At 42.9% G+C, this 17,768-nt stretch overlaps 1 protein-coding gene across 3 annotated transcripts in view; it reads right to left on the bottom strand.

Annotated features, from left to right (window-relative positions):
- Positions 1-17,768, bottom strand: part of macrod1 (mono-ADP ribosylhydrolase 1) — a 130,220-nt gene that overhangs the window by 109,657 nt on the left and 2,795 nt on the right. The window lies entirely within an intron of this gene.

Here is a 17,768-nt window from a genome sequence, read left to right as displayed (position 1 = left end):
GATAAAAATGTTCCTACAAGTGTGCATCATTCACGGAAGGTGCATTCACAGCAGTTAAGGCCACCAAGAAAATAAACAGATGCAATATACAAATCATGAGTGAGCAAGAAATAGGAATACTATAAACATGTAAGTGCATGCACAAACAGCAATGCTTAACTATAAACCACTAACCCTAACCATGTCTCTATCCGTCAATCCAGCTCAAGACAAACATGAGCTTTAAGGTGACACACACACACACACACACACACACACACACACACACACACACACACACACACACACACACACACACACACACACACACACACACACACACACACACACACACACACACACACACACACACACACACACACACACACACACACACACACACACACACACACACACACACACACACACACACACACACACACACAACCTTCGAGTGCCAGGGGAATAATGGTCCCAATGTAACGCAAAACACTTTATTCTCACACACTGCAAGAAACCAGTGAAATACCTCAGAGGTATGAACTAATCTAACAACAACAACAACAACAAAATATTAAGCCTCTGTGGTCTGGATTCCTCTGTAGCAATAGATGGAGAGGAAATCACTGGAATAAACAAGGCTGAGAACAAAGTAAGACACAGACTGTATGAGTTAGAGGAGCCACGTTGGTGCCACTGCAAGACGTTTCAAGTGATGGAAAAAACCCATAACCGTGCTGAGAGCATGTACAAATAGATAAATTGCCCTTGTACCACAGTGGTCCTCAATTCAATTTCCAAGTCTTGTGTGTATTTTTTTCTGCTTCATGAGCCCATATACCATTTTATTATTTTCTTATTTTCTAACCTGCTTTTAGTATGGAAGAAATCATCTGAAAATGAAGAAATTAAAAACATTTATAACCTCACGCAGGGTCATTCTCTGTTCTAGTCTGACATTAGGAGAACAGTTGATGGTCTATTTTTTCTTTACGATAAACCATCATGCATTCAGTTTGATCTCCTGACTTCACGGGGAAATGTGAGGAGAAACCGTGGCTGAGGAGTGCTTCAGGCTCCTGCTGGATGGGGTCCTCCAGAGCTCTCAGCCTTCACTCACGGTCGGCTCGCTGCCCACCTCTCCGGGGCTTGACACTCTGGACCGACCAAGCACTTGTAGTTATGGCAACTTGTGATTCCTCTGGAGTACTGACTCTCAGACGTTCTTCAGCAGAGAGAGACACATCGCACCAAAAACATAAATGAACCCTAGGAACACAGTCAATTATTTATCAGCTCGTTAAAAATGCCGGAAAGTGGATTGTGATCACACTAGAGGTCCATCATTTATTAAATTATCTACAAAGGCTGATCAATTTAATGATAACACATTTGAAATTAATCAAATATTCTCAAATGAATGGAATCACAACTATTGATCTACTGTAATTTAAAGAGAAATATTATGTTACTGCTCTCCATCTTTGTTACAATTAGTTACAACGTCCAGTTTACAGTTTTTAAATTGCTTTTGATGTTCAAAACCTTGATGAAGCAGTTAATGAATTTAATACAAATGCCAGCCTAGAACTTGCTCATCATATAAAACCCTTAAAAAAGCATAACCCTTAATGTTTGATAAATTCTTGAGACCGACCATTTCTCGATAAACACATCCACACTATAATGTGCAAAGATTAACAGCTCATACATGAATGCAGAAAAAGGTCTCGCTCATGCATGTGCAGACCACTGTCCTGCCACATGCTGTTGATTTTGCAGGAGTCACGGAGTAAAGGGTGCAAGGGTGTAATACATCTTTTCAGTGCTTGTTACTGTGTTTGAGGTGTCCTTTTTAGCCCACTACATCACAGTGCCCTTGACTTTTTAATAAAAGAGAAATACACCTGCATTTTGCATTCGGTTTACTGGACACACCAGAAAATATCACATTTTTACTTTCAGGGCTGAATATGCTTCATTTGTTAATCATAATTGTGAAAAATAAAGACTCTTTATTGTGCACAGAAAACAGATGTTAACCAATTATAGCTCTATCTATGACAATAAATTGTACTGCACAATATAAGCTGCTGAGTTCTTTCTCTATTCCCTTGACTTCATTCCTCTTTAGAAACTGTACAGGATGTTTATGACCATGCCTACGTTGACCTTTTAGCTTGTGGTGCTGTAAACTGCACCTACATGTTCTACTTTCAGCAAACAATATACAACGTAAGAACTGTTGGACTGATTGATTGACCTGTCCATCAGTCCGGCTCTAACCACCAACAATGGTGACAAAAGGACGAGTGGATAAACAGTTCCTATAAATAGTCTTGTAATATCCTAAGCTGTGATAATGCAGCGTGGCCTGAGCATGGGCACCACTTCACAACAACGCCTAAAAGATCGCAATTACAAGATGGTAATTGTGTGCTTTGTGTGCTGTGTGTGCTGTGTGTGCTGTGTGTGCTGTGTGTGCTGCGCGTACTCTCTGCGTGACTTGTGTGTGATTATGTGACAAAAGCATCGTCTGCGTTGAGGACATGAGAGCAGACAATGGAGAGACAGGAAGAGGACTCAGGGTTAGATCCAGGCCCATTTTGGAGGTTACAATGATCCATGCTTTGTACTTTGTTCACTAAGCTATGATTACAAAGATGACAGAAAATGGAGCCTTATTGAAAGGCTTTATAATAATTATTATTCAAATAGCACTCACTACAATGAGGATAATCTTCTACCAATGTGCTTTTAATTTTCGTATCTTCAATTTGTCTCATTTTGTCTTATGTGGCTCGGTTCTCCTCAACATCCTTTGCACAGCTGGTTCAGTGGAACAGGGTTTGATTCAAAATGTCAAAAGTCTGGATGAGAAAAATCAATCATCAAAAGGTTGATAAACTCATTAAAAAAGCCATTCATCAGGTGATTGTGGGGCCACTTAGTGTGGGTTTTTTTTAAGCAGCTGCTCAAGTATTCGACCACAGCAGCCAAGGAGACGGGGACTTTGGATGCACAGCCAAATACTTAATGCTAGGCTTATTACTAAAAACCAATATTTGAAAAAAGGTGCACTATTATTATCATAATGAACTGGGAATGATTATTGCTACACTAAGGAGTGCATTAAGTGAGACGGCATAGAAAATTGAACTCTGCCCTACACAAGGAAAGACATACACGTTTGACAGCTGGCTGCTCTACAAACTGCACATTATTGGCACACGGTCACAACCTCAGAGGACTTACTTTATATACTGTAATATAAATAAGTCTTTTCACATTTATTTTGCCATTTTAAATGTAAAATTAAGCCACTGTCTTATCATCTAAGCGATCGAATACTTAAAGTTAAAGCAGGTTTAGCTCTTCCACATTTACCTTATACATTATGCTATAATTACTTTGTTTTATTCAAATTCATTGTTTTCAAAGAGCCTCTATAAAATACATTTTGGTTTGACTGTACACCTTTTAAATTGGGGAAAGTTTGACTTTTCTTTTTAACTTGTCCAACACAGAAGATCTGACAACATGCCCACTTTATGTAACGAATGTCCAGGAGAGTGGAGGAGAAAGTGTAAGGAAAGATTTGTGGCTCTTTTTTCACGTGTCTCACATCAACTTCAGTCACTTGTTATGCCTTTGAGGAGTTACTGCCCAGAACTGTGTGATGTTATTCCCAACGTATTAAACAACAAAGTCAAGAAAAAGACATAGAGCTCATGGACAGAGTTCAGGAAGGCAGTGGGATGCAGTCAGGGAAAGAACAGGATGGCAGCCTGATCATCACACTGAACTGCCGTTGCACTCGTTCCATTCGGCGTGACATGGTGTTCATGTTAGCTGATATCTTGTTATGAGGGGTAATGTTCTAACCATTCATTATCAAGTTAGACATTTGTAACGTAATATCCAGTCAACATGGAAGCTATGGTGGTAGAGGATGGAAGTACTAACAATTTCACAAAGTCTAACGAAATAAATATTCATCTATATTGCACCTACGCTAATCACTCAGAACATTTGCAAACAATCAGTGAATTTCATAGTTTGTCCAGCGACTGACAAATGTACCTTAACTTAAGACAGGGTATAAGAATTAAATTGAATCAACTGCTTCCTCCTCAGAGCCTTCGGAAGATCTTCTCCAATCCAACGAGGGGTCACTCACAACGCTGCAAACAAACATGTTTGAACGCAGCACTTGTCTTGATGACAGAAGCTCTGATGGGCCAAGTGCTGATGATCAGGCTGACTCCTTTTCTCTTTTCTCTTGTACTCCTTCCTTCACTCCATCTCCTTCCATCTCCCACATCGGCCCAATCAGGCTAATGAGGCTCGCACTTCCTCCATCCCTTCCTGCTCACTAAAGTGCCGATTGATTGGAGAGGTGGGAAAGCTTTTAACAAGGGAGGGGTGGGAGAGAAATAATTAGCACGAATGAGCTTTTCTGCAAACTCCTTCAGTTTAGCTTTTCTTTTTCCATTTATTTACTGACCTGGACAACATTAAGGATTAACTCTCCAAGGGTACGTTAACTTCTCAATGTCAGGGTGCAAATCAATCTGAAGCTGTAAACGGAGTCCCGTTTGTCTATTAACAATGTCTCCCTCCTTTCAGGTCACAGCACTCCAATGTGTAAGTGGGAGCTGTAAAGAATGAAGAAAGTGAAAGGAGAAGAGGAATCTGTGGTGATGCACCATGAAGAACCTGAGTTTTTCTCCCATCTTCCCACTCAAAATTGAGACACAAACTCGCCATTAGAGCATCCCGTGGAAATTCGGGGCACTGAACCTTGAAAGCTTACATTTTACGGTACACATGGTCCAACTGACCAGTACAGAGGTCTTTCTGAGAGATGTAGCGTAATTAACTCGGACAGATCTGGACTGAAAAAACTAGAGCAGCAGCACTGTCTAAATACATGCTGCAGCCAATGGCACGGAGTCAATGCATCCTCTAAACGTAGCCTGTGGCAAAGAGACAGATCTATGAGGACAGAGTGGACATAACAACACTTCAGTGCAGTGAGAAAAAGTGTGAATTTCAAGCGCCTATTAGCTATACGAAAACACGGTCAGCTGTGTGCATGTTAAGAAACCTATAAAAAAAAGCGTTATTTGAAAAGCGAAAAGACGACCTTCTGAACAAAAACAAACAGTTTGAAATTAAATCTGAAGCGTAGAGACCCTGATTCCTCACAGTGGTGGGCCTCAGGTCGTCTTAAGCCTTGAAGATGAAATACACCCACAGCCTTTAATTAACTTTCCATCAAAAGTGAGCCACTTAAAGAAGGCGTGGAAGACTTATTTTCTTTTAATTTGATATGTATTTTTAAATCATAAGGAGAATTAACTAACTCACAACTAATGCAAACAGAAGCAACTAAATAATTAGCTGTTGCTGCAACTGTCACAATATTAGAAACATTTACCATAATCAACGCTGACTTGGTATTGTTGGTTTTCTTTGTGGTAAAGCACAAGACCCCGGCCCTGCTTATCACAAACACTCATCTTAACGATGACCTTCCAGTTTACAATCTGTACAGATAAGAGTCTGACACATTTTCCCCTCACACTCTTTTATTGGCTCTTGCACAGCACATCTTTCCACTAAAAATATAAAATGGGTTAACGTCTCCATGTGGCTCACTTGATGCTGTAGGTTTGTTCCGGTTCAGTAAGGGAGTAGTAGTATTTGGAAATGGAATGTAAATGTCAGACGGGTTCCATATTTAATGTGATTTTCCAATGAACAAAAATAAAGAGAAACAAAAACAAGTATTCATTTCTAAGGAACAATATAAATAAAAACAACACCCTGATCGAATAAGTCAGCAGTTGATTTAATGATGGGGGCTCTGTGTTCAGAGCGTGCCGTTTCCCTGCAGCTAAATAGCACACACCTGCCATCAATAAAAGTATTTCTGCTTAAAACCTGATTAACGTCAGCTGGTTCTGTAGGATTTGTTTGAATGATAGCCATGGTTGCAGAGAGTTACCAAAGAAACTGGGGGATCTAATTGTTGAAAAGTATCAACAGGGGAGACATTTGAAGGCATTACATGTAACATGGAGCACTGGGGAGTTTGTCCTTGTTCACTGCATGGGGCTAATGACAGAGGATGTAGTATTCTGTAAAACCCCCTGAAACTATTTAAGATATTGGGCTATACAAATCAAATGTAATTGATCGATTAACTGTCAAAATGAACATCAGTGGAGAAAATGTAGCACCACAGAGAAATTGCAAAAAAAGGACAACTCTCCCAAGGCGAGGAAAGAACGAGGAGAAGAGCTACTAAGAGGAACACTGAAGGAACTACAGGAATTTTTGGCACGCACTAATCACTCCTTGCATGTGACCAACAACTCCGTATTCTGGCCATCTGGGCGAGGTAAAGGGTGGCAAGATGGAAGCCCTTTCTTTCAAAAAAGAAGATCCAAGCCTGTCTGAATTATGAGAAAATATTTACTCAGTCAACCCCAAACCATGTGAGAGAATATGTTATGGTCTAATAAGAGAAAGGTTAAACGTTTTGGCCCTTGACCTAAAAGATAATTCGGCACAATGCCAATAGAGCTCATTATCCAATGAACACCTTTCCCACTGTGAGGCACGGTGGTGGTAGCAGGTGGAAGCAGCCCCAAAGCATCTCTGCCGGGTCAGGGGATCTTGTCAAGATAGACAGGATAATGATAAGCTCCAAATGTCAAGATATTTTGGCACAAAACCTGCTGGCCTCTGTCAGAAAGAGGAATTTCACATTCCATCATCAGAATGACCTAAAGCACATACAAGTCGACCAAGGCACGGCTCAAAAAATGAAAACTCAGAGACTTCGGCCGAATCAGGGCCCAGACCTCGAGCTCATCAAAAAGATGTGGGGAGAAAGAGAGCTTTACACGGGAGAAATGCAAAATGTGCTTCCACAAAACAATAAATGGGCAGTGTGCACACTCATGTTCTAAATAATTAACTACCTGCTTTTTTTCTATGGTTTTTTGCTTGGAAGATCACATTAACTATGGAACTAGTCTGACATTTAAGTTGTGGTTATTTCTGTCTCTACATTACAATAACCTGCAATGTCATAAGGCTGTGTTTACTTTTTATACCTACTGTAGCTCGTTGACTTTAGAATGGTCTAGGTTTTGACAGCACATCATATTTACTCTGAAACTGAAGCAGCATCAGCAATAGCAATTTGCCTCTGTAAGTGCCTGTGTGTTCAGACAGTTGACGGGCTTATTGTGAGAACGTGTCCATTAGCACCGCTTCACAAAACACATACGCAGCGCAGTGGGGATACTGCTATAGGAACTACAGCCAAGGAAGTACAGTTACTACAGCAGGGAGAAGCAGTGCAGTTCATGAGGGATCTGTAACTTGTTCTGCTTCAGAGCAGCAGCCTTTCAACCCATTATACTTTATGAGTAAACAACACAACCTTAAAACATAATGGCCTTAGAGTGCAGACCTCTACCAAGGCCAAGGGTGTATTCACATGCTCCCTTTTTGAGTTGGGAAGTAATTATTTTGAACTTGGTGTGTACATGTGTATAAACAGCAGGTTGATCATTCTTTTCGTGTTGTTGTATTCAACTCGAGGAAAACCTTTGAAGTGATTTTCCCAGAAGGCAACACATTTTTCAGATTATTCCGACACTAAATGAATGCAGCACAAACACCAAATCTTGCAATGTTCACGAAAGTAAAACATAATGCATATATCACATTGGTGATTTTGATTCGCTATAAAATATAACGTTATACTTTAACTATGCTTCATTCTTCAATCAAGAAAACTGGGCCAGTCGTTTTTATATAATCCTGCTGTCAGCAGAAAGACAAACAGACAGACAGACAATATGAGCATAAAACATAAACATCCTCGGTGGAGGAAATTAATTAGTAAAAAGGAAGAAAGGTCTTCTGAGAGGAGCGAGAAGATTTTAATTTCATCTTGCTTTCATTTAAAAAAGTCCTGTATGCATCAAAACACACACAGATAAATACAGTCAGGCAAACTTTAAAGCATCTGTTTTGAGGCTTTCTGAGAGCACACAAACATGTAAGATATCTGTCTGCGATAGCAAACTTGGTGTGACATTTTGCATCTTGTAATATGAGCCTGTCCTAAGAGGAGCTGACAAGAGCTCTAGGGTGGATGTAGGGTAGCTGCAGCACAGAGAGACATAGAGAGCACACACTGTGAGGGCCTCTGGGGCCTCGACAGTCTCTGTTCTGGGCTTTTCATCACCTCCCCTGAACCTCGTCACTAACAGGGAGGCTGGCTGGATCATAACAACACGTCCCAGCTGATTAAAACCTTGGATAAGTAACTTGATGAAAAAGTGGCAGCTATCAAGCAGCCTTGAAAACATTAATTCCTCAGGCAAGAAAACAATTCTACAGCTGGCTACAACTTGATTATCCTCTAATAAGGGCTACATGATGTACATACTTAAAACAAACAGAATATCAAAAGCTTAGGCACTGAGACTGGAGTAGATTCTGTAGCATTCAAAGTAGATCTGTGACAAAAATCACTTAATCCCTGGCCTGATGCTGGAAAATCCCTTAAAGTGGTTAATCCCATAAAGTGGTTAAGCATGCACAGATTTCCAATCCATGTCCTCTATTACCCCCGGTCAAATGTGGAAAAGGCAGCTAGAGGTAAGATCTGAAAAACAATTGTAGTCGCTTTGTAGCAATGTACATCAACAAGTCAAGCCAGACAATCTTCCATACACACTCTAGCACAGTGACGAAAGCCCGTAAATCTGCCAGGCTGATTTTGGTGCTAGTGTTAAGCTCTTCTGACAAAGCCAGCTAACAATCAGTGAAGCCTTGCAGAAGGACTGTGACGCTCTGCCACTGTCAGGTAATGCTCCTGTAAGGGGTCTTTACCTGCAGGACCAAGGGTCCCCCCAGGTTTATCCTCTTAAATCCTCTCTCCCACCTTTTTCCTCCAGCTGTTCGAGATGATGTCCTGCTGTCTGAGTGTACTCGTTCATGCCTTCCTTCCGCACCAATGCCCTCATCTTGCTCATCCTCTACGACCCTAAATCCTCATAACTAACCCCCACTACAGCTATCACTCATCATCAACCACAGCCTTCTCTGGAATCAATAAAAGATGTTCCACCGCTGGGTTGAATTTAAATTGCACCCGATGGAAGCATCCAAGCTCAAAAAACACTGATGTTCAATAATTAATGCTGATCCCACACACCCATCCGCATATAGTGTTTTGTAATAATGCATCATTAAGTTTATATTTAAAGGTTTCAGCTCTACTGATATCTTCAGTTCAAGATGTATTTGTTTCCTATTACATTTTTATTGATATCCGATCAATCCATCTTTACTGGGGCCGAGCATGAGGGCAAAAGCAGCGGCAGGAAGAGTCAGGGGGCCGGGCCCGAGGACGAAGACCACAGCTCTCAGGGGGCCGGGCTCGAGGGCGAAGACCGCGGCTCTCAGGGGGCCGGGCTCGAGGGCGAAGACCAGACAGCTCCGGAGGCCGGGCAGGACCCGGTGTCGGCCGAACAGGAACCGGAGCCAGTGGGACAGGCTTCGGCAGGATCCCCCACGGAAGAGGACCAGGAGTTGGCAGGACCCCCGGCGAGACAGGTGATGGTGGGGCCTCCAACGGAACAGGACAAGGGGTTGGCAGGACCCCTGGCAGAAGAGTTGTCGGTGGGACCCCCAGAGGAACAGGACATAGGATTGGCAGGACCCCCAGAGGAACAGGACATAGGATTGGCAGGACCCCCGGCAGAAGAGTAGTTGGCAGGACCCCCGGCAGGAGAGTAGTCGGCGGGACCTCCAACGGGACAGGACAAGGAGCTGGCAGGACCCCCGGCAGAAGAGCAGTCGGCGGGGCCTCCAACGGCACAGGACAAAGGGTTGGCAGGACCCCCGGCAGGAGAGCAGTCGGTGGGACCTCCAACGAGATGGGACAAGGAGCTGGCAGGACCCCCGGCAGGAGAGCAGACGGCGGGACCTCCAACGGGACGGGACAAAGGGTTGGCAGGACCCCCGGCAGGAGAGTAGTCGGCGGGGCCCCCAACGGCACAGGACATAGGATTGGCAGGACCCCCGGCAGGAGAGTAGATGGCGGGACCTCCAACGAGACAGGACAAGAAGCTGGCAGGACCCCCGGCAGGAGAGTAGACGGCGGGACCTCCAACGGGACAGACATACGATTGGCAGGACCCCCGGCAGAGGAGTAGTCGACGGGGCCTCCAACGGGACAGGACATGGAGTTGGCAGGACCCCCAGCGGAACCTCCAACGGACCAGGACATTGGGTAGGGACTTGAGACGTGACTCGAGAGGGGAACTAGAGACGGAACTCCAGATGGGACTAGAGGAGAGACTAGAGGAGGGAACTCGAGAGGGGACTTGAGAGGGGAACTAGAGAGGGGACTCGAGGAGGGACTAGAGGAGGGACTAAAGGAGGGACTAGAGCAGGGACTAAAGGAGGGACTAGAGGAGGGAACTCGAGAGGGGACTGGAGAGGGGACTCGAGAAGTGACTAGAGGAGGGAGTAGAGATGGGACTAGAGATGGAACTCGAGAGGGGACTGGAGAGGGGACTTGAGATGGGACTAGAGAAGGGACTAGAGAAGGGACTTGGGAAGGGACTCTGGAAGGGACTTGGGAAGGGACTAGAGATGGGACTAGAGAAGTGACTAGAGGTGGGACTAGAGAAGGGACTAGGAAAGTGACCTGAGGAGGGACTAGGGAAGGGACTAGAGGAGGGACTATGGCAGCTGGGACCAGGACTGGGGCTGTAACCATGGTTGCTGAGGCCGGAACCATGTCCGGAACCATGGCCGCTGTGACCGGCACTGGAGCCGGAGCCGCTGGAGTAGGGGCTGGAATCCTGGCCTTGCATCTTCCAGAGACCTTTTGGAGGCTCCGTGGACCTCCAAACGCCAGACGGGTTCCTGAGAAAAGGTCTGAGGTTGGAACTGGAGCTGCTGGAACCGGAACAGAGGCCTGGACCATGGCTGTGTGGGCCAGGTAATCGAGCAAGGAAACATAGCTCTGCGGGCCGGTACTGGTGCATGGATCCATGGCTGTGGAAACCGGAACTGAAGCCGGGATCATGGCTGTTGGAGCACGGGCTGGAATCCTGGCCCTGCGTCTCCTAGAGGCTTTTTGGAGACTCTGTGGACCTTCAACAGGACAGTAGTCGGATCCCAGGAAAGGGTTATAAGCTTGTGACAATTCTTCAGGGCTACTTGTAAAGGTTTGTAGCCACTCAGGCAACAAGCTCCTGAGCCAGGGCTTGCGAGCAACCTCCCGGCGTGCCTCCTTCAAAGCAGCCTCTTTACCCCGTCTAGATGAGGCGTTCTTCCAGGTGTAAAAAATGTACTCCAGAGAGTACCCGAGACATTCTGCCTGTGGGGCCAAAACATTAAAATCTGCTGAGTCCAAATGTGGTCGGTTCATTCTGTTACGAATGGGTGAAGCAGGTAGGACTCAAATGCAGAATAACGAAAAGCGAGCTTTATTAAATAATATAAAGCTGTGGCAAAAACAAGGCAGACTCCAAAATATCCAAACCAACAAGCAGCACAAGGAACACAGACCGTGGAATAACATGGAGGGGAAACAGACAGAAAGAAGACAGGCAGGAAACGGGGGTGAACACTTTACACAATAAAACAGGAAACCCAAAGACAAGAAAAACACCAACACAGACAAAACTACAAACGTGACATAACATGAGAATCGTGACATTTACATTGTATATAAAGGGAGATCATGTGAAAGCTTTGAATACCATGCAGGAGAAGCCAAAGTGATGTACAGATTAGGACTGTCATTTCCACTAACGTCCAGAACCTTCAGAAATTCAATTAATTTGATAAGACGAAGAAAAGGAGATGTTGACTTGCATTTGTTTAGCCACATTTTCTTCATATTTTATCTCTTTTTACTTTTCATATCTTCAGTATGTGGCACTCTTGGAGGAGCCTGTGACCTAAGATTGGCTATTGTCAAATATACAATAAACCCTTTTCAGCTTATAAACTTTTTTGAGAGGCTGTAATCAGAGAATGTTTGGCACTTTGTTCAAGAAATCCCTCAAACAATAAGTCAGTTATTAATATAGTTGATCAATATTGTTTTTGGCCTTCTACTTATCGATCATTATAGAACCTTTTTAACAAAAATGTACATGTGAAAAATGTGAGTTGTCTTGAAGGAAAAGCGTTTAACACATTCACTTGTGCTACTAGAACAAGCTGAGCGAGGCACTATCACTCGACAACTCATGCACAAAGAGTCACCAACGAGGCAGGCATAAGCAACACATCTGTCAAGCAGTCAAGAAATACTGTGCAGGATGTTATAAAGATGGTGAGCCAAGGAAGAAAGTATACAAATGTTAATAAGGAATGCATCTTTAAATTCTGAACTTAAATGTATATGCAACATATTACATTTATTCGTCATAAGGTAAATGGCATTGTTATTGAGTGACTACATTGATAAAGAATAGATATTAAATGTTTGTTTATGTTTCTCCCAGTCCTTAATAAACTATTTAAAAAACAAGTTGTATCAACTGGAACATGCATTGTCACAAAGCAGTAAAATAACATTAATGCAACAGTCAAATTATTCCAGAAATATTTATTAAAATATGAAAACACTGAGCATATGACTACTTTTATTTTTGATAACTTAAATATATTTTGCAGATTATACTTACATGTAGTTGAATGCACAACTACTTGTAAAGTATTTTCACAGTGTGATATTAGTACTTTTACTTAAATAGAGGATCAGAATATTTCTTCCATCACTGCTGATTATTTGATCCACAGGCTTTTAGGTTTGAACTTTTTCAGTCTACCATTAGTCATAATGACCTGCTTGTTTGTGCTTAGCTTCTCTGAAGAAATGCTTGACCTTGTGACGCATAAATATCCTTTTTAAATTTGACAAAGTTGCCACACTGATGTCAATGTGCTGCATTCAGCTGCACATGCAGGTGAGATAAAGTGTTGCTTCACCTGCCTCATGCTTTTCTGGCCTTTTTTCCTTCCTGTCCATCAACATACCGCTTCTGCTATCCGTCCACTCATCCGTGCAGCTTTCTTTCTAGGTTTCTTATCTGTGAGGAAGTTACAGTACATTTCACACTATATCTCTCTCTCATCCTGTCTGTCACCTGCAGGCGAGGAAAACCATTGGCTCTAATCTTGTATCCCTCAGCTGTTGCCACAGTGAGTGGTTTTCCAGCGCCATCCAACAGCTTTATCTCTGACCTGCAGAGAAAAACCTGGAGACCCCATCTCGTGCACACACAAACATGATAGGACACCTGCACTCAAAAGTACAGCACATGCACCACCCCTGCACATTCATAGACTGAGGGACATATGTGATGTTCATTTCTGGCACAAGCAGGTGTTTACATGAAGACATACATGTATGTAATCTTGTCATTAAATCAAAGCATATGCGCAAAGGGTTCAGACCTGTATAATCACACACACTAAGGAAGCAGAAGTGTTGATGATGACAGGTGGTTCAGACTCTAAAGACTGAGATAGGAGCAGATTATTATTTATCACCTTACGTTGCACAGCTTAATTTTAGGGACAGTTTCTTATGGTCTAGTCTGAAAGATTTATCAGCAGACTCTACCATTGCATTACTCTCTCACACAGAGTTTGTTCATGTAAAAAAAGGATATAACACAAACAATACTGAGAGAATACTGAGTGTCCAGTTTTTAAATCTTTTTCAATTAAATTGCCATTCAACGTGGGGAAAGAGCTAGACCAAAATAAATGGCATTTAATGTCAAACACAATAAAGACGACGGCAGCTGAGAGTAAGTACTGGAATGGAAATGAGGAATAAAACTTTTGCGAGAGAAACTGCAGCTCAGTAGAGCTAAGTAAATTTGCATTTAATCAATTTGAAAAAAGGTTTTAATGCAAAGTTAGTTGCAGAGACGTGGAGCCCACACACACACACTTACACACACTCCAAGAACTCATCACTCCAAAGACATTTCATCGTGCAATCCATCTTAATCAGCTAGCCCATCAGAGACAATATATCCTCCCCTCCATCTCTCTCTCCTTCTCCGGACGGAGTGATTGAGGGGTGTAAAGAGGAGGATGTTTCTGCCCGCCGTCTCCTCCCCCCTCCCTTCCTCACTAGGACGGCTCTTAAGTGCTTGTGGGTTTTTATGTTTGTAGTGTTTTATAGGAGTGGGCAGGAGCCAGTGGCTGTAAAAGTGTGGAAGGAAGGAGGGAGGGAGGAGAAGAGGAGGAGAAGGGAGAGGAGTAGAGAGTTACTGTATATCCGATCTTTATTGAGAGCGACACAAACGACAAACAGCAACTGCCCATTCTCCCTGCAACGCCCTCTTCACCTGCTCAATCAGTGCTGACTGAGGGAAGGAGGGAAGGAAGTAAGGAAGCAAGAAAGGATGGAAGGAAGGAAGGTGGGCTGCGTTCGAAAAGTATTTTTTGGAAAAGAAAAGTTCCTCTAAGTGGAAGCTATGATAAGAGATGGTTACATTTATAAATGCTAAGGGAAGCTGCTCCAATGCTTCCTTTCTTATCTCCTTAAGCAAAGGATACACAGGACCATCCTTTACCAGAAGATAATGTCGTCCCACAATTCCTTGCAGTGGCAACATTGAAACAATTGCTGTTTAATTGTCTTTAAATCGCAGCACTAGGGAGAAATTGAAAACATCCTTCTTAGAAGGTGTGATTCTGTATTGGAAAGGATTTCTTGTGGGCTACTTGTCTAGCCTAGTGTACGTGCAGATCCTTTTAGTGGACTTTAAAACGTGCCAGTCACAGTTATAATGAGAAGAACAGTGTGCTATCTTGACCAGATAAGGACTCTCCTGCTGACTCGGTAATCTCTGTAAATTATATTTTTGTTCATAGACCTCTCTGTTCCATTTATTCTACTTTGTATAACTGTTCTGTAGTTATTCTAGCTAAAATTGTGTTTTTGAAATCTCAGAACAGCTCAAATCATCTGTTTCTCAGGCAGAAATCTGGGTAACTTATTTTTTCAGAAATCTTAAAAACTGAAACAGATGCTTCTAAGGGTTCTCTTTAACTAAACAATTGTACAAATACTGAGTGCTTTACAAGGGGATACTGAAGTAGAATAATCTTAAAACCTCTGTAACTAGGGCTAAGTCGGACACTTGTCTCAAATAGTGCATTACAATAGACTTGAAGGCTCACCACCTCAAGCTCAACCTTGACAAGACTGAACTGCTTTGATCTGGCCCTTCCTACATCCAGGACATGGTTAAACCGTACACCCCAGCACGTGCACTCCACTCTGTATCAGCCAAACGGCTCACTGCACCCACACTGCGAGGGGGATCCAAGTTCCCAGCAGCAAAAACACGTCGGTTTGCTATCCAGGCTCCAAAATGGTGGAATGAGCTCCCCATTGACATCAGGACAGCAGATAGCTTACACATCTTCCGGCACAGACTGAAAACTCATCTCTTTCGGCTCCACTTCGAGCGATAGAATTACTAACAAAGAACTTATACTAATAAAGGACTGGCTTATCTAAAGCCAGTTGAGTAGCACTTGAAATGTTTTGGCTCTATGAAACCTGATGTACTTATATGATTCTGTTTTCTTCAAGTTTGTATCTTCTTGGTCGAATGCACTTATTGTAAGTCGCTTTGGATAAAAGCGTCAGCTAAATGTAATGTAATGTAATGTAACTGAAATCCTTATAGAATCTCCTTCACATCTTTTCTTGACCACAAGACGGTTTCCATTGAGGTTAAGGAAATGTGATGAAGAAAAGACACAAGACATCTTTATTAAACCATGCAACCGCAGCCAGGGCGAAGCAGCATATTACTTAGTTTCCACCAGTTTATTCCCAGGTCTCCAGTGTTTCTCTGTCTGTCTGTATCTGCATGTATCCACTTCTATGTGTGTTTTGGTGCCTGAAGTCAATTGCTAATCCCCAGTCAGGCCTGGAAGATACCCTCCCATCCAGTCTACAAGTATAGCGTATAATTGGCCACAGTTGGCTTCAATTGAATCTTTGCTGTGTTATGGGCTAAATTATTCTTCCAGGCCTCTCATAGCAGCCAGAAAGAAATCCACAACACTCCCCTCCATATGTCAAAAACCACAGGCGCTGATTTGCCTGCTTTTCTAATGCTGATGCTTGGATGTTAGCTTGCAAGCAATTGTATTTTTGAGCAAAACTAACTGTCTCTTTTCTAATTGTTCTCTTGGCTCTCGATGTCTCTTCTCTCGTCTCCTTCTACTTTATTGTGATATCGCTTTAAGTGCGACTGACATCATTGAAGCCTCTTAGTCAATCAGTTAGTCATCAAATGAAAAGGTCAGTCGCTTAGTCAACAAAATGACTACAGAGACAGTCAGCTGGCCAGCCAGTCGGATAGAAAAAGGATTATAGGACTCTGCTGCCCAAAACCCCTTTGTGGGTACCCTGTACCCGCCTGTTGCCATGGCAATGCAGTCTGAGATTTAAATACTAGGCCGTGTCCTTTCCCTACGTCTCTTCTATCTTCTTCTCTTCACTCCTCCAGACTCTCCCCTCGCTTTTTGTGAGTCTGTGAGCTGACTCTCTCACTCCGTCTCTCAGTCATGTTTCCTCCGGCATTGTGTCTTTTCAGACTTCCTCCCTCACCTTGCCTCGTCCTCTCTGCTAAATGACACTTTACTAGCTGTTTCCTCTTGTTAATTCCATGCTACTTTGCATCGTGCGACTCTGTAAAAAGCTCTTGTAAAACCCACAGTGCCACACAAAGTCGCCACACAAGAGACAAATTACAATCACTTACCGTATGTACACACACACGTAATTACTTTAACATTTCCAAGCAGATGCACGAATGCTCGCAAGCACAGACACTAGCTGCAGTAATGCCCTAAATGAGAGTGAAAGATCAACCTATTCACTGAAGGCTGGCACACTGGCACAGTGCACACCTGCTGACAGTCAGCTGCCAGTGAAGATCTATCATTTTCTGCTAAAGCATCATTAACAAGCATCATTTAGGCATGCTGGCCTTCTTCACTCTCCCCCGATGCACTGTCTGTGCCAAGACACCGATTTCCCCCACATGTCCCAACAGCCCCGTGGGAAAAGGTCTTCAGTGAATGAACTGGCATTTGGCTCCATCTAATGGTGACCGGAAAAAGAGTCTTATCCTTGTCGTAAGTGCTGGCAACAAACTTCTGGGAGGAAGTGTATTATGTGAGCAAAGACTACAAAATGTGTAAAGATCATTTGAGTCCTTTAATCAAAATGTATGAGGTAAGACTAACACTTTGTTTTTACTAGAATTGGCATCAGCTTTTTTCTGTTAGGCAGCTTAGTTTTTACGGCTGTTTCTTTTATTATTATAATTACTTGTCATCGGTTAATGCAAAACATTTTTTGAGTTTTGCTTGGTTGCGATAAAAGATGTAGTGTCCACAATACAAATGGCTAAGGGATACTATATACACAGTTGACCTAACAATGACTCTGGTGAGAAGTGACCATTAATACAACAAAAGCAAAACTCACTCAAACATGCAGTTTGTTTGTTGCAGTTGTTCTGGTTTTCATGTTTACTGTGTACTGTGTATTGCCTAAAGAAAACATCACAGTAGAAAACCTGTTGGTAACCGTAAAGAAGCTGTAGCTGTCCCGCCCACACACTGAGAAAACATTATACCAATAATGAGCACAAACAGCCCTCAATAGTTTTTTGCTG

This window comes from Pseudochaenichthys georgianus, chromosome 10 (genome assembly GCF_902827115.2).
Source record: "Pseudochaenichthys georgianus chromosome 10, fPseGeo1.2, whole genome shotgun sequence".
Classification (NCBI taxonomy): Eukaryota; Metazoa; Chordata; class Actinopteri; order Perciformes; family Channichthyidae; genus Pseudochaenichthys; species Pseudochaenichthys georgianus.
The sequence above is the reverse complement of the archived record's forward strand: the minus strand, read 5'-3'. Positions and strand labels throughout refer to the sequence as shown.